Raw genomic sequence first — 16,843 nt, forward strand, 5'->3', positions numbered from 1 at the left:
CAAAGGCAGATAAGCAGCCCTCACACCAAGGTGTGGTGCATAAGAAAGAATAGTTGGGCCACATGCCAAGAATGGAGTGGAGGGAGTAGGCAACAGAGCTATAAAACTGTAATTCTCAGATCTATTTATCCAGCCCTAACCTCTTCTGACTCAGTTTTACATCTCCAACTGCCTATTAAACATCTTGAATTTTCCTGTAGACATCTTTAAGCTCAACTTGTCCAAAACTGAGTTCTACCTTTCCCCAAAAACCATCTCCCTTTCAAACGTCCTTATTACTGTTTAAGACACCACCATCCTCCCAGTCAACCTGAGCTCACAACCTTGGTGTCGTCCTGAATTCCTTTCTCTTATTCCCCTTATCCAATTTGTTGCCAAGGACTTGCCAATTCTCCCTCCAAAACATCTTTAATATATGTTCCCTTCTTTCCTCTGACACAGCCATCATTCTGGAGCAGGAGACCCTTATTACCTCACATCTGGATTATTGAAAGATTCTCCCAGTCGGTCTCCCTGGCTCATCTCTTCCCTCTATAATCCGTCCTTCACTCAGCTGTCAAATTGATAGTCCTTATTTGCAGGTCTGACCATATAACTATATCCAATCAGGGAATTCCAGTGACTCCCTATTACCTCCAGGATCAAATATAAAATCCCCCAGTTGACTTTTAAAGTCCTTCACAACCTAGCCGCCTCCTACATTTCCAGTCTTCTCACACCTTACTGCCTCCCTATCCCTCATTTTCCTTGGCTATCCCCATTGCCAGGAATTACCTCCCTTGTCTCTGCCTCCTGGCTTTCCTGGCCTCCTTTAAGTCCCAACTAAAATCCCATCTTCTGCAAGAAGGCTTTCCCAGTCCCCCTTAATATTCCACTTGAAACGGTCTCCAATTTATCTTCTGTTATCTTGTTTGTACCTAGTGGTTTGCATTTTGTCTCTCCAATGGAACATGGGCTCCTTGAAAGTAGGGACTAGTTTTTGCCTCTCTTTGTATCCTCAGTGCTTAGCACAGTGCCTGGTACATAGTAGGAGCTTCATAAATGCTTGTTGACCTCACAACTTCTAGTGTGTACTTTGCAACAATCTGTTCAGATCCAGGTCACTTTGTAAAAAGCCTCTTTATCCGACCTATGAAATACCCTCTGGCAATTCGAATCCATTCCCAATCCAGTGAATGTGCTTACTACACACCAGGCACCATGCTAAGTGTTGGACATAAAATGGGACAGCCCTGGCCTTCGAGAAGCTTGCATTCTAGGGGAGGAGGTACACAATACAGCATGTTCCCAAACGAGAAAACACAAGATGTATACAAAATCAATGCAAGACAGTTTTTGTAGAGAGTGGATGACAACAAATTGGGAGCCTTGGGAAATACCTTTTGTAAATGGGGCGTGCAAAGAGTTATGCAATGTGATGCTTCGAGGAGGGAATGGGCGCAAACAATAATGGACATTAAGATTCTAAAGCCAATGTAGCCAGATGCTTCCGAGCTCATTCTTTTTTTAAATTTTTTTTATTGCTTTTTGGTGAGGCAATAAGGGTTAAGTGACTTGCTCAGGGTCACACAGTAAGTATCAAGTGTTGGAGGGTGAATTTGAACTCAGGTCTTCCTGGCTCCAAGGCCAGAGCTCCTGATTTCATTGTTTGGTTTATTTTCACTTCTCAGACAAGTCTTCCGTGGAGAAAATGCCATGTGAACCCTGAAGGATTCAGAGGATTCTGAGAGTCAGAGACAAGGAATGAGTGCATCCCAAGCATGAACAGCAGCACGTGCAAAGGAGGGGAAATGGAATGTCATGTAGAGGGAGCAGAAAGTAGGGCCAGTTTGGCTGGAACAGAGTGTGGGAAGGGGAGAAAGGCATCCCTGCTGGGGCCCTCCCTCCCTCCCAAAGGTGTTGATGTTCAGTTATTTTTCAGTCATGTCAGACTCTTCATGACCTGATTTGGGGTTTTCTTGGCAGAGATACTGGAATTGTTTGCCATTTCCTTCTCCAGCTTATTTTGCAGATGAGGAAACTGAGGCAGAGTTAAGTAACTTGCCAAGGGTCACACAGCTAGTAAGCTTCTGAGGTCAGATTTGAATTCGGAAGATGAGTTGTCCTGACTCCAGGCCAGGTACTCTATTCACTGAGCAACCTAGCTGTCCTTCCAAACTACCTTGTACTTCTTTGTATATATTAATTTTTAGCTTTAGGATGACTATATTATTTGTATTTATATTATCAATTTATTAGTTTATATAATTATTTATATTATTATGTGAAAAGTCCATTTACAATAGGTGCCTCCACTTTCTCTCCTCTCACTCACTTCTTGGCCCTTTACAAACTGGCTTCTGACCTTATTCCACCAAAATTACCTTCTCCAGCCTCAGACCAAACACTTGCACCTACCAGCTGTGTGACCCTGGGCAAGTCACTTAACTCCAATTGCCTGGAAAGAAAAATTACCTTCTCCAAAGTTGCTAATGATCTCTTCATCAACAAATCCAATGCCCTTTTCTCAGTCCTCATTATCTTGGACCTCTCTGCAGTCTCTGAACTGTTGATCCCTCTTTCTTCCCTGATACTTTCTTCTCTTTAGGTTTTCAAGACACCTCTCTCTCTCCTGTTTCTCCTCCTACCTGTCTGATCCCTGCTTCTCTATCTGCTTTGCTGGCTTCTCCTCCAGACCACACTCTCTAACCACAGGTGTCCCTTAGGGGTCTGTCCTGGACCCTCTGCTCTTCTCCCTCTATAGTGCCTCACTTGGTGATCTCATCAGCCATGGATTTATTGATCATCTCTATGATGATGATTCTTAATCTACCTTTCCTGCCACAATACCTCTGCTGATTTCCAGTCTTGCATATCCCACTGCCTTTCAGACACCTCAAACTGGATATCCAGTAGACATCTTAAACTCAACATGTCCAAAATGGAACTCATTATCTTTCCTCCTAAACCCTACCACCTCCTACCTTCCCTATTCCTGTGAAGGGCAAGGCCATCCTCCCAGTCCCTCAGACTCCCAACCTAGAAGTCATCCTGGATTCCTCTCAATCTCTCTCACCCCCCCCCCAATATCCAAGCTGTTGCTAAGGCTTATCAATTTCACTTTTGCACCATCTCTCGAATATAATCCGTTTTCTCTTCTGACACTGCCTCCACCCTGGTGCAGACCCTCATTACCTCACACCTGGACTATTGCAATAGCTGCTGGGGGGGTTACCTGCCCTGAGTCTCTCTCTCCACTCTAATCCACCCTCCATTCAGCAACCAAAGTAATTTTCCTAAAGCCCAGGTCTGATCATGTCACACCTCTACTCAGTAAACTCCAGTGACTCCCTATGACCTCCTGGATTAAATATAAAATGCTCTATTTGGCATTCAAAGCCCATCAAAACTTAGCCCCTTCCTACTTTGACAGTCTTTCTACACCTTACTCCCCACATAAACTCGTGATCCAGTAATACTGGCCTCCTGGCTGTTCCGTGAACAAGACACTCCATTTCTCAACTCCAGACATTTCCCCTGGAATGCTCCTCATGCCTGGAATGTTCTCCTTCCTCTACTACTAGTGACATCTTTGGCTTCCTTTAAATCCCAGCTAAAATCCCACCTTCTACAGGAAACCTTCCCCAACCCTTCTTAATCTCAGTGTCCTCCCTCTGTTAATTATTTCCTGTTCATCCTTTATATAGCTTATTTTGTATATATTTGTTTGCATGTTGTCTCCCTTATTAGATTGTAAGCTCCTTGAGGGCAGGCACTGTCTTTTGCCTCTTTGTAATCCCAGCTCACTTAGTACCATGCCTGTCACATAGTAGGAACTTAGTAAATGTTTATCAGAATGATTATATGAACTTGTTACATTAGAATGTAAGCTCCTTAAAAGGATGGATTGCTTCATTCTTTATACTAGTATATACTTACACTAGTATCCCTGGTGCCTAGCATAGTTCCCTGCAATGGTGGGCACTTCCCAAATACTTGCTGATTAAGAAAGCTGGCAATAAGGGCAGCTAGGTGGTGCAGTGGATAGAGCACTGGCCCTGAATTCAAATATGGCCTCAGACCAAACACTTGACACTTAACTAGCTGTGCGACCCTGGGCAAGTCACTTAACCCCAATTGCCTTAAAAAAAAAGGAAAAGAAAGAAAGCTGGCAATAGATACTATAAGCAAATTAGGGGAGCATGGAAAAAATTAGCTGCCAGATCTATGGATAAGGGATGAGTTTATGACCAAACAAGAGATAGAAAGGATCACGGAAAATATATTGAGTAATTTTGATTATGTGAAATTAAAAAGGTTTTACACAAATAAAAGCAATGCAACCAAAATTAGAAGAAAAGCAGGCCACTAGGAAACAATTTTTACAAGTTTCTCTGATAAAAGCCTCATTCCTCAAATATATAGGGAATTGAGTCAAAGTTATAAAAATAAGAGCCATTCCCCAATTAATAAATCATCAAAAGATACAAACAGGCAGTTTTCAGAAGAAGAAACCAAAGCTCTGTGGTCATGTGAAAAAATGCTCTTTTTTGTTAATTGTTTAGATAAATTCAAATTAAAACAACTCTGAGGTACTACCTCATACCTATCACGTCAGCTAACATGACAGAAAAGGAAAATGACAAATACTGGAAAGGATGTGGAAAAGCAGGGACACCAATGCACTGTTGTTGGAGTTGTGAACTGGTCCAACCATTCTGTAGAGCAATTTAGAACTAAACCCAAAGGACTATAAAACTGTACATACCCTTTGACCCAGGATTACAACTACTAGGTCTATATCTCAAAGAGATCAAAGAAAAAGAAAAAGGACCCCTTTCAGGGGAAAAAAAATGGTCATTCAGTGAAATAGGGGACCTCCAAGCATTCTTGATGAAAAGACCAGAGCTGAATAGAAAATTTGACTTTCAAATACAAGACTCAAGTGAAACATGAAGAGGTAAACAGGAAAGAGAAATCATAAGAGACTTATTAAGGTTGAACTGTTTACATTCCTGCATGGAAAGATGATATTTGTAACTCATGAGACCTTTGTCAGTATTAGAGTAGTTGGGAAAAAAATTATATGTATGTAGATAGATAGATAGATAGATAGATAGATAGATAGATAGATAGATAGATAGATAGATAGAGGGCACAGGGTGAGTTGAAGATGAAGGGGTCATATCTGGAGAATAAAATTAAGGGGTGAGAGAGGATTATACTGGGAGAAGGAGAAAGGGAGAGGTAGAACGGGGTAAATTATCTCACATGAAACAGAGAAGAAAAGGCTTTCACAGTGAAGGGGCAACAGGGAAAGGTGAGAGAGAAAGAGTGAATCTTATTCTCATAGGATTTAGCTTAAGAAGGGAATAACATACACACTCAATTGGGTATGGAAATCTATCTTATCCTACAGGAAAATAGGGGGGGAAGGGGACAAGAGAGCAGGGGGATGATAGAGGGGAGGGCAGATTGGGGGAGGGGGTAACCAGAAGCAAACACTTCTGAGGAGGGACAGGATCAAAAGAGAGGACAGAATAAATGGGGGGCAGGATAGGATGAAGGGAAATATATAGTTTTTCACAACATGACTACTATGGAAGTGTTTTGCATGACTACATATGTATAACCTGTATCACGTTGCCTGCCTTTTCAATGAGAGTGGGTGGGAAGGGAGAAAGGGAGAAAATTTGGAACCCAAAGTTTTAAAAAACAAATGTTAAAAAACTGTTTTCAAATGCAACTGGGAAATAAGAAATACAGGCAATGGGGTATAGAAATCTATCCTGCCCTACAGTAAAATAGAAGGGGAAGGGGATAAGAGAAGGGGGGGAGAGATAGAAGGGAGGGCAGATTAGGGGAAGGGGTATACAGAATGCATGCTGTCTTGGGGTGGGGGGAGGGATGAGATGGGGAGAAAATTTGGAACTCAAAATCTTGTGGAAGTGAATGTTGAAAACTAAAAATAAATAAATTTGAAGAAATAAAAAAGAAAAAGGACCTATATATACAAAAATGTTTATAGTAGCTCTTTTTGTGGTTGCAAAGAATTGGAAATTGAGGAGATGCCCATCAACTGGGGAATGGTTGAACAAATTGTGGTATAGGATTGTGATGGAATATTATTAAGCAAGATGGTTTCAGAAAAACCTGGGGAGACTTACATGAACTGATGCAAAGTGAAGTGAACAGAACCAGGAGGACATTGTACACACTAACAGGATTATTGAAACCATGATCAACTATGAAAGACTTAACTACTCTGATCAATAGAAATAACTCCAAAGGATGATTGCTTGCTGTCTTGGGGAGGGAGGAGGGGAAAAATTTGGAACTCAAAATCTTATAAAAGTGAATGTATCTTTACATGTAATTGGAAAAAATAAAATACTACTAAGTGGGGTAAAAAAAAGAAAATTCCAAAGGACTAATGATGAAAAATGCTATCCACTTCCAGAGAGAGAACTGATGAACTCTGAGTGCAGATTGAAGTATATTTTTTTCATTTAATTTTTTGCTTTTTTTTTCAATATGGCTAATATGGAAATGTGTTTTGCATGATTTCACATGTATAATGGGCATCATATTGCTTGTGTTCTCAATGGGGGAGAGGCTGGAGGGAAGGAAAGAGTTTGGAACTCAATTTTTTTAATGTTAAAAATAAATAATAAATTTTGAGTAGAATTTAAAAAAATTTAAAAATAAAAGAAAGCTGGGAATGTAGGCTTAGAGTCAGACTGTGAAGACCTTTAAATGCCAGGCTGAAGAGTTCATATTTTATCCTAGGGTCACTAGGAAATTCTTGAGGGTTCTTAGCCTGGAAGTGACATGGTTGTGTCTGTGCCTTAAGAAGCTTACTGTGGTGGTTGTGGAGGATGTGTCAGATGAGGGAGATAACGGCTAAGGGAGAGCCCGGGTGCCATTTTCATTCCAGTAGGGGAATTGTAGGCATAGAGGGCTCTGCCTGGAGCCCCTGTTTTTGCTGTGTCTCCAGCTGAGACTGGAATAACCAGGAGGGCTTTCCCGGAAAGGGCTGGGGCCCACCAGATGTGGTTTCCAAGGGTCGGGCTCTTTAAAGGTCTCCTTTCAGAGGTACATACCACGGAGACAGAGCAAGCAGGTGGCCCATTTCCAACCTAGGCTTTCGCCCCAATGCAGCTGCAGGGAAACCAGGCGGGGGCCGGGGTGAGCCAGGTTTTCCAATAGACAGCTGTTGGGAAGTGGGGCTCCATGGTGGTTTTGCTCTAGGCTTGTGGTTCTGGAGGCACTGAGGAAAATTTCAACACACTTGGAATACACCTTCATTTGACCATCTTGCCTGGGCAATGCTCAGGCAGACAGGCAGGAGGAGGAGAATCTTAGGACTGAGAATCAGAAAGGGAATTAGGGGGCCTCTCCACCCAACATGCTCCTTTTTCAGAAGACACTGAGGCCCCAAAGAAGGCATGGGACTTTCCCAAGGTCAAAAAGATTGGGATTTGAACCCAGCCCCCCCCCATGTCTACATTCAGCGTAACCAGATGCCCACAGGATACTTTTTTTCATTGCTGTTATTTCCCAACATACATCCCTCCTTGTGACAAAGGAGTATGGTTAAGGGAACTGATCTATTGTCCGTGAGTGATAAAACATGCCCCATTCCATACCTGTTGTCTATTCAGATCCCACCAGACACCTGAGGACCCAGTGAAGCAGGAGGTAGGGATCTGTCCCCTGATCCTAGAACACTCCCTGCCTGCATCTTACCAGAATCTCCCCTTCCTCCCACCTACCTCTCAAAACTCCTCCTTTCCCCCTCCTGCCTAGATAATGACCCTCCATCCCCATCCCCATCCCCCCAACAGGCAGTCCAAAGCTCCTTCTCCATTTCAACTTTTGGGCCCACACTACCCTTCCCAACAGTCATGGGCCCAGACTGCTCTGGCTCCCGGGTTGTGGGGCAGAAATGGCCAATCACACTTCTTTGATGAGCAGAAAGTCACCAGTCAGTCAATAGGCTTTCATTAATCCGCCTACTGTGTCAGACTTTGTGCTCAGCGCTAGGGATAAGAAAGGCAAAAGACAGGCCCTCCTCTGAAGGGGTTCACAGTCTAATGGAGGAGACAACATAGAGACAACTATGTAAAAGTATGTCATATAAATGGTTAATTGAGATAATCCATAGAGGGAAAGTACCAACCATCTGCTCTGCCCCTGTGATCTCAGAACCACTGGGCCTTACCATCCACCGTCTAGTTTACCAGGTCCTACTATCCACCCTACTGTCATAGCCTCCACAGCCCCATATACCATCGCTGCACAACCTGTCCATGCACCCCAAAGACCCCTGGGCCTTTCTATACCCCTTGCCACCAAACCCTAAGCAGGACTGTCCTTCCCAATTAGAATGTAGGGTCCTTGAGAGTAAGGACCATCCTGCTCTTCTACCTGTAATCTCATAACTTACAAGTGTTAGGCACTAATAAATGCTTAAATGGTTTTTCAAAATCATTCATTTTTTTCCCTACTAAGACAAAGGAGATCTATTTCATGATCGAGCCTCTGGTCATTGCATTGATCTGAGTTCTGGTATCTTTCAAAGTTGTTTTCTATTATTGCGGTCACTATATATGCTTTTCTCTTGGTTTTGCTTACTTCACTCTGCATCAGTTCATACATGTCTTCCTATGTTTCTGTGAATTCTTTGTATCTGATGTTTCTTACAGCATGATATTTCATTACATTCATATATCACAATTTTTCAGCCATTCTCCAATGGATGGATAAGCAGTTCATTTCTAGGTTTTATGGTTGGTTTGGTTTTTTTTTTTTTTAGGGGGGGTTGCTACTATAAACTAATCAATAAATCAACAAGCATTTTTTAAGCACCAACTAAGTACCAAGCACAGTACCAGGCACTGTTAAAACAAAAATAAAATAATAATTCCTATTCTCAAGGAGAGCTGCTATGCATATTTTAGTATATATGGGAATTTTTCCTCTGTCTTTGACCTCCTTGGGATATAGGCCTTATATTAGGATAGCTGGGTCAAAGGGTATAAATAGTTTGATCACTTTTCTAGCATAGTTCTCATGGGATAATTCTCCCACTGGTTCTGTTGCTAACTACTGGGCCGTGAGAAAGACCCTGCTACTGCCCTACTACTGAGTGTCCTGAAAGGCAAAGCAGTTAAATAGGAAGTCTGACTTTAAGAGCTGTTTGGGAAAAGGCTTATCTGGACTCTCCCTCCTGGCCTGCATCAGGACGGAGCTTCCCTAATCTAACCAATTCAAGACTTGGGCATCTGTGGCTGGTTAGAGACTTGGGCCCGAATGTTTACTCAGAGGCCTCGAGGGTCTTGCCATTTCAGCTCAGATGAAAAACTAGGTCAGGGGGGAGGAAGAGGGGAAGGACGCCTTGAATTCCCTCTGCCTCAATGTTGGGAGCCCTCCGGCCAGAACGGAAGGGGCTGTTGTCTTAGCTGGAGCTTCAGAAAGTTCCAGGTTAAAATAAATAACCAGATAGAACATTGAGCTGATGTGTCGCCCAGAGACTATTCTTGTTGGGGGGGAAGTTACTGGTTTACCATTCCAGCACGCACCTCCCAGTCTCTGCCCCCCAGGGCTGATGAGGAAATGGACAGGGTCAGGTGGGCCTAGCCTCTCTTCAGAGGTGCCTGATCCAACCATCTCATGGCAGGCTAAGAGAGCCAGGGAAGGGAAGACAGAAAGAAAAACAGAGGCACAGTGGGATGTAGAGTCAGAGGATTTCTTACCTGAAAATGAGCAAATAGGACTTCCTTCAAACCAAGATTCTGTGGCCTTGTGGCTTATCCTGATGCTTCCAGTGGGAGAAACTAAATACCATAGAGGAGGGACAACCTACCTCAGCAACTGTGGATGGCACAGTGAAAAGAGCAGTGAGGTCAGAGTCAGAAGACCCAGGTTTGAATTCTGACTTTTCTACTTACAGGGAAACTTGGGGTTTTTAAATCCTTAGGTCAAGGTGTCCCACTGGATCTGTGGTCCGTCTGGGGTGGGACCAGCTGGCCTTTTAGGGCCCCTGCTGCTCTGAGATTGTGATGCTTGAAATGAGAACATTGCTTGCAGACCCTCTCCTAAATCTTTTCCTTTGTTTTATTTTTCAGTGTGCATATTCTCCTGTAACGGAATCTTAGAAAAAGCAGTTTGGTTTGGAGTATATGGAGATGAGAAATGCTTGGGAAAGAGGGTAGTGAGTGCCTGGAGCAGTTAGTTTGTCAGCATTTATTAGGTGCCAGGCGGGCAGCTGGGTGGCACAGTGTGTTAGACTGCTGGTCCTGGAGACAGGAAGACCTGAGTTCAAATCCAGCCTCAGACATTTACTAGCCGTGTGAATATGGGCAAGTCACTCAACCCCTGTTTGGATCACTGCCATGTCGTGGCGGAGGGCCTTGTATAGCTCAATGATACTATGAGCTATGCTGTGGAGGGTTACCCTATACAGACTGGGCATAGTGGAGAGCTCGGACAAAGAAAAAAAAAAAGGTGACCCACGGGAGAAGGAAATGGCAGCCCACTTTAGTATCTTTAACCAAGAAAACACCATGGAAAAATTATTCCACGGGGTCCCATTAAGTTGGACACACCCGAACAACTGAATAACAACAACATAGTGCCAGGCACTGAGGTACACAAGTAATAGGGGCCATTTATATGGTGCCTCAAGGTTTGCAAAGCTCTTTTTTTTCTTTTTTCTCTCTGTACTCAGCATATTTATTAATTTATTTTGAATTATCAAGAATCACTTCTATAAACTTTTGAGTTTTACATATGATATAGGCTATACATACACATTCCTATTAAATATATTTTTAACATTAGTCATGTTGTAAGGAAGAATTAGAACCAATAGGAGGAACCACCAGAAAGAGGAAATAAAACACAACAGAAGAAAAAAAAGAGCAAATAGTATGCTTCAATCTGCATTCAAACTCCATAGTTCTTTCTTCTTTATGGATAGCATTTTCCATCATGAGGTCTTTGGAGATGTCTTAGATCCTTGCATTGCTGAGAAGAGCTAAGTCTATCAACAATAGTCATCACACAACGTGGCTGTTACTGTGTACAATGTTCTCCTGGTTCTGCTCACTTCACTCAGCATCAGACCATACAAGTCTTTCCAGGTTTTTCTGAAGTCCACCTGCTCATCATTTCTTATAGCACAACAGTATTCCATTACATTCATATACCACAACCTGTTCAGCCATTCCCCAATGCTAGAAGTGCTATTGCTGGGTCAAAGGGTATGCACATTTTTATAGTTCTTTGGGCATAGTTCCAAATTGCTTTCCAAAATGGCTGGATCATTTCACAACTCCACCAACAATGCATTAGTGTTCCAATTTTCCCACATCTCCATCATTTATCATTTTCCTGTTTTGTCATCTTGGCCAATCTGATAGGTGTGATGTGGTACCTCAGAGTTGTTTTGATTTGCATTTCGCTAATCAATTGATTTAGAGCATTTTTTCATATGACTATAGATAGCTTTAATTTCTTCCTCTAAAAGCTGCCTATTCATATCCTTTGACCATTTATCAATTGGGGAATGACTTGTATTCTTATAGATTTGACTGAATTCTCTATATATTTTAGAAGTGAGGCCCTTATCAGAGAGACTGGTCGTAAAAGGTTTGCCAAGCTCTTTATGACAACCCTGGGAGGTGGGTGCTATTATTTTACAGGTGAGGAAACCGAGACCTAGAAAGGGGGAGTGACCGGCCAGAGGTCACTTGTGTGGTGGGCACCAGACCCAGGCTGGCCCTGTGGAGGCTGGAGGGCTTTGGGCAGCTGGACTCCCACCAGGTGGGGTTGTTAAGGAATCAGTGAGGCTGTGACTCAGTGGGCAGCCAGTGCAGGTGTAAAGGGCCACCACCCCCCTTCTTCCTGGGGGAAGCTTTAGTCCTTCCTCTCGAGCAAATTCTACTTCCCACCCGCCAAACCACAAAGTCTTCCTCAAGTAGAGATTTCTTTCCACTGCAGCCCTGCCTGAGAGGAAACATCTTAAAAAGAAGGGGCATAGGGGTGGGCAGCTCGGTGGCACAATGCATAGCGCACTGGCCCTGGAGTCAGGAGGACCCGAGTTCAACTCTAGTCTCAGATATTTCCTAGCCGTATGACCCTGGACAAGTCACTTAACAACCTTTGTCTGCCTCAGTTTCCTCCACTGTAAAATGGGAATACTTACAGAGTTGTTGGGAGGATTAAATGAAATAATATCTGAAAAGCGCTTAACGCAGTCCCTGACACATAGTAGGCACTTAATAAATGACTGTTCCCACTGACAGCTGGAAGGGACTCTGGGAATGATCTAAGCCCAACCTCTTCATCTGACAGGTGAGTTAATTGAGGCCTTGAGAAGGGATGGAACTTGCCAAAGGTCACAGGAGCTGAGTGAGGATTCAAACCCAGGTCAAATTCAGTGCCTGCCCCCCACCCAAGGCTGCCCCTCTAACCCACGCCTCTTCTCCACACCCCTGGCCCCGGCCTGGGGGAAGAAGGGATGGGACTGGGTGGGAGAAGCTCTGCCACTTGGAGTGGAGGAGATCCCTGGGCAAAGAAATTACTTTACTCAAGATCACGGATCTAGAGCTGAAAGTGTTTTGAGAGCTCATTTAATCCGGCCCCTTCGTTTTACAGATGAGGAAAATGAGGCTCAGAGAATGCACAGCAGAAAAAATGCCAGCTTTAAAATCTGTGGTCCTGGGTTCAAATCCTCCCTCTGCCACTGTGTGATCACAGCCACATTACTTCTGAGACTCGGTTTCCTCATCTGTAAAAACGGACCGGATGGCGTCTGAGGTCCCGTGCAGCTCCAGTACCCTAAGTCAGTTCACGTCTCTGAGACTCGGTTTACTCAGCTACAAAATGAGCGTGCCTGGACCAGATGACCTCCGAGCGGCTCTGCCCATTATGACTCGCTCGGGGTCACCGGGCTCCGAGTAGCGGGAGTTCCTGCCCTTCTCAAACTGGGGAGGGGGAGTGTCGGCTTACAGGCACGCCCCGGTGCCCCCCCCCCCCCCGGCTCTTAATTCTGTGAAGAGCCTTTGCACGTGTGGGAAACCAAGCTTGGAGCGCTCGCCGCGGGGAGGGACCCACAGATCCCAGCCCGGGTGTCCAGGGCTTGGCTTACCCGGGCCTGTGGCGCCCTCTAGTGGCCTAGCCCGCACACCCACGGAATGGGGCTTGCCCCTTCCTGGATCAGCAGATAGGCAGGTCGGGCTCTCTTCCCCAGAGGGAACAGAACGTCCTAAGATCCCAGGATTTCGAGGTCGCCTGCTCGGGGAATCCCAGAATCTCACGGTTTTACGGGACCTCAGGTCCACCTACTCCAACCCGCACCTGATCAAGGCTCCACTCCAACAATGATAACAAGCATTTACACAGAGTATGTAGCAGGCCAACATTTACACAGCACTTTGGGTTGGTAAGACACTTTCACAAGTATAATCTCATTTTTGTCCTCGCAAAAACCCTGGAAGGAAGGTGCTATTGTTATGCTCATTTTACAGAGGAGGAAACTGAGGCAGACACTTGTTAAATCACTTGCCCAGAATCACACAGCTACTAAGTTTTTTAGGCTGGATTTGAACTCAGGTCTTCCTGACTCCAGGTTCAGTGCTCTATCCACAACATGCATACATACATACACATATGTGTGTATAAACAAATATGTATACATATGTGTACATGTATGTATGCGTGTAGAGATGTAATAGATGCATGTATGCATGTGTTATAAATACATGTGTGTATGTGTGCTTTAAAGTTTGCAATGTTCTTTACATATCTAATTCAGGCCCCATAAGAGTCTTGTGAGATAGATGCTTTTATTCCCATTTTACAGATGAGAAAATCAAGGAGGGGAGAGATTAAATGACTTGCCCGGGACCACTCAGCTAGTACTTGCCCGATGTGATATTTGAAGCCCATCCTTCCTGGTTCCCCATCCAGCCCTTCATCCCCTACAAAAGATCCCCCACAAGTGGTCATCTAGCCTTTGCATGGAGTCCTCCAGTGAGGGAGGGAGAGCCCACCCCCTCTCCCTCCATGATAACTTTCACTGTCATTTAAGTCTTTCTTGATATCAAGCCTCAGTTTGCCAGGTGGTCACTTCCACCCAAAGCTCTAAGTTCTGTGCTCTGGGGCCAGAGAGAGCGAATTTTTTCTCTTATTTTTACATTACCTTCATTTCCAAATATCCCTCTTCCTCTTTTCTCTCTCAGCGCCTCCCCCAGTAACAAGTAATTGGAGGCGGGGAGATGGGGAAGAAAGCAGATTAGCAAAACTAATATTTTTTGGGGGGGGGTAAGGTAATCGGGGTTAAGTGACTTGCCCAGGGTCACACAGCTAGTAAGTTTCAAGTGTCAGAGGCTGGATTTGAACTCAGGTCCTCCTGACTCCAAGGCCAGAGTTCTATCTACTGCGCCACCTAGCCGTCCCTAATATTTTTCTTTTGAACGGCCAGTCTGTAACCAGGCTTCCAAGGGAGCCTGGGGCATTTTGTGTGATGGGCATATGGGGGAGATGTTATGGAGCCTGAGAGTGACATAGCTGCTTTGTACGCGCCCAGGACACTTACCAAGTTGGTCTAGATGCTCTCTGGGAGAGACACACAGAGACAGAAGCTGCAGGTGTGTGAGGGAAGCCGCCTCTTCTGTCTAGCCCTGATTTCAGGATTGCTTCCTTAGAGCCTGCTACACATGGACCTCCCCAGCGAGATTGGGCCCTCTCCCTCCCTGATGAAAAGCTCATTTATTTTGGTGTATGCCTTGCTATCTTCTAATACGTATAACTTCTGTTTGTTTGCCATTTTGCTCGAATAAGTGGGTTTTACTTGCTACTTGTGATAGTCTTTTGTGTAATTAGTGTTTGTCAGGAAAGGGCTAATTGGTGAGTGGGAGCTAAAGGCCACCATCCCCTTTAAAAAAAACCACTAGGGATAGGGGCATAGTGGTAGAGCATTGACCCTGGAGTCAGGAGGACCTGAGTTGAGATACTTACTAGCGGTGTGACTCTGGACAAGTCACTTAACCTCAACTGCCTCAAAAAAAAAAAAATTCAACTAGCGAAGCAGATTTCCTTCCAACTCCAGGCCTACCTCTCTAGACCCGAGATAGGTAAGGGATAGATATAATTCTACTAGATACTCCTTTCAGAGACTGGAGAAAAGAGTGCCCAGCCTCACTGAACTCTTGGGGCCTGCCTGGCACTCCCCAAACTCGCCAAAGAGGCACCGACTACCCTTGGCTCTGCTCCAGAGAGGAGCCAGACCTCAGATGGTGTCTATGCCGTATCTACAAATTTAGATGAAATCTTGTGGACATCCTTCCTATCTTGCAGAGATAATGCTTTTATAACCTAGGTCACAGGACTTGGGGCTTGAAGGGAATCCCAGCCAGCTGACAGTGGAATAAACTGAAGCCCATAGCAGCAAAGTGACTTTCCCAAGGTCAGCCAGCTAACGAGTTAGAACTCGGATCCGGATCCTCTGAGTCTGCCCACTACATTCTCTGGCTCAGCTCTAGCGCCACCTCCTTTGGTAGCTTTTCTGATTCCAGTTGTCAGCGACCTCATTCCCAAATGCTATCACTTACACCTCTTGGTATAAGGACAGAGAGGACTGGCCTCTTTGCCAATACACCCTTCAGTCTCTACAGTCAGAGAGCTGGCTATAGCCCTGAGTGTTTAAGTCTCTTGACCCAGGCCACACAACCAGGAGGTGATGGAGGTGAGACTGGAACCCAGGCTGTCCTGGCTCAAAGGCCAGCCTTCTAACCAGGATATCACACTGCCTTTTGTTTGTTTGTTTTTTGGTACATATCCTGCATTTATCTATAGAAGTTTTTCCCCACAATGGAATATAAGCTCCTTGAAGGCAGGGATTGTCTCATTTTTGTCTTTGCCTACCCAGGCCTGGTGACCCTGTTTAGTAAATACTTTTGATTAATTGATACTTTCCAAGCTCCAAGGAGTGCAAAACTCAAGCATTGTGAACAAATGTTGCTTTATCCCACAGAGGATCCTAAGCTTTCCTACTGAGGGCAGAAGAGTCATCAGAACTGAGGGGAGACCCCAAAGGCAATTGAGTCTAACCTGTGCTCAAACAGGAATTATCTCTAAAAAACCCTTGGAAAGCGGTGGCCCATCTGGCCTTTGCTTGAAGACCTCCAGGGAGAGGAACCCCACTAATCCCTGTTCTGTACAGCCCTTCAAACGTCTAGCAGCCCAATTCATTTGAGGGCAGCCACAGGGCTGGGCTTGGAGCCAGAAAGATCAGAGTTCTAATGTTGCCGTGGATGCTTATTGAAGCCCACAGACCAGCATGACCCAGGATACTTCATCTCTATGAGCCTCAGGGTCCTAATCCAAAAATTGGGTAACAATTCCGTATTAGCTATACCTCAACCCTCCAGGCAATACCCTAAGGTTAAGAAGCCAAATAGAGGGAATTTCCTCACAAGGAAGAATTTTTTTTTTTTAAAGGGCATGTCTCAGTTTGCTTCTTTGCAATTTCATCTGTGAAGTGAGGGGTGGGGTTGGATCTGATGACCTCTGGGGCCAAGGAGAACAAGTCTCAACCCTCTCCCAGGACACAGCCCTGTGACTTCCAGCTGCCCAGCTAAGCTGGGGACAAGCTGGCCTGTTGCCCAGACCACTGGGGGTTGATGGAGCCCAGGACCTGTTTATCTCTCTGTTGAGCACACTTAAAGCTTCCTGGGGTCTCAGGGAGGATGTGGATGGAGGGCCCTGGAGAGCACTGATCCCCAGTGGGGCATTACAGAATCTGAGTTGGAGGGGACTGGCCTCTGAGGTCACCCAGTCCAGCCCATCGAGAGCA

Source organism: Vombatus ursinus, unplaced genomic scaffold, assembly GCF_900497805.2.
Source record: "Vombatus ursinus unplaced genomic scaffold, bare-nosed wombat genome assembly UNPS02014884.1, whole genome shotgun sequence".
In the NCBI taxonomy this organism is placed as follows: domain Eukaryota; kingdom Metazoa; phylum Chordata; class Mammalia; order Diprotodontia; family Vombatidae; genus Vombatus; species Vombatus ursinus.